Here is a 1,508-nt window from a genome sequence, read left to right on the forward strand (position 1 = left end):
TACACAATTGATGTGTGTATGGATTGGGATAACAGTTGTATGAGCCCCTAATAAAATGTTAAAAAAGAGAAAAAAAAAATGAAGAGCTGATAACAAGGGCTCAAGTAGAAAGAAAATGCTTTGAAAACAATGATGGCAACATATGTACAAATGTGCTGGACACAATGGATGTATGTATGGATTGTGATAAGAGTTTTACGAGTTCCCAATAAAATGATTAAAAACAAAAACAAAAACCAAAAAAAAACATCAAAACAAACAAACAAACAAAAAAAACTTTATAGACATGCTTTGCAGCAGATTTGCCCAAACAAAACAAAACAAAAAAAAGATTTACAGTCTTGGCTCAATGCTAGTGATAGATCAATGCATTAAAAACAAATCGAAGAAACACTTCCAAATACAGTAAAATACCTTTAATAATAATAGTAATAATTTAACAAGAATAATAAAGTAACAAGTAATCATTTATGAGGGGGCCTTCAAAAGGTTCATGGGAAAATGAAATTAAGAGATAAGGGAATTTTCCCACAAACTTTTTGAAGCCCCCTCATATAATTTGTAGAATTTTAATATAAAAGGTTTACAGGCATTTCTTCAGTCAACAAACTGCATACACTGGATGTTCACACCCTAGGAATAGTCTAGTATGGAAAAAAGCACACAAGAGTAAACTTTAATTTTCAAAACTTTACAAATCTATGAACAAAGAATCTATTTGATAACAAGTATTTATGAGCATTTCAAAATATCAAGTGCCATTTAAATCACTACTCTGTATCAAGGCTACTAATAGGGGCAGAACATTGATAGGGAGCTAGCAGATGTCCCTGCTGAATTTAGAAGAGGACACGGAGCCAGGGCTATGACTGCTGATGTCAGAGGAAGTTTACTTGTGGTTTTACTGACTCTGCAGAGGTATTTATCTGGGTGGATCATAGCAAACTATGGATACCCTTGAGAAGAAAGGAAATTCCAGAACACTTCATTGTGCTCATGTGGAACCTATGCAGGGACCAAGAGGCACTCATTCAACCAGAAACAAGGGAGCAGAACTGCAGGGTTGTATCCTCTCACCATACTTATTCAATTTGTGTGCTGAGAAAATCATCAGAGAAGCTGGGTTATATGCAGAAGGCGGTGGCATCTAGATCGGAGGAAGGCTTATTAACTACCTACAACATACAGATGACACAAGCTTCCTTGCTGAAGGAGAGAAGGACTCAAACACCTGCAGATGAATAAAATGATTGCAGCCTTCAGTATTGATTACAACTCAATGTAAAGAAACACGAAGACCCTCACAACTGGACCAATAGGTAAGCTCATGATAAACAGAAACGATTAAAGTTGTTATGAACTTCATCTTGCTTGGGTCCACAGTCAATACTCATGAAAGCAGTAGTCAAAGTATCAAATGATGCACTGCATCAGGATGTCTTTAAAGCATTGCGAAATAAGGCTGTTATTTAGAGGACTGTGGTGCACTTGACACAGGTCATGCCACA

At 36.2% G+C, this 1,508-nt stretch overlaps 1 protein-coding gene across 1 annotated transcript in view; it reads right to left on the minus strand.

Annotated features, from left to right (window-relative positions):
• Nucleotides 1-1,508, minus strand: part of LOC101664179 (zinc finger protein OZF-like) — a 111,550-nt gene that overhangs the window by 3,182 nt on the left and 106,860 nt on the right. The window lies entirely within an intron of this gene.

This window comes from Echinops telfairi, unplaced genomic scaffold (assembly GCF_000313985.2).
Source record: "Echinops telfairi isolate 266 unplaced genomic scaffold, ASM31398v2 ScPeMD7_1;HRSCAF=3_0, whole genome shotgun sequence".
Lineage (NCBI taxonomy): Eukaryota > Metazoa > Chordata > Mammalia > Afrosoricida > Tenrecidae > Echinops > Echinops telfairi.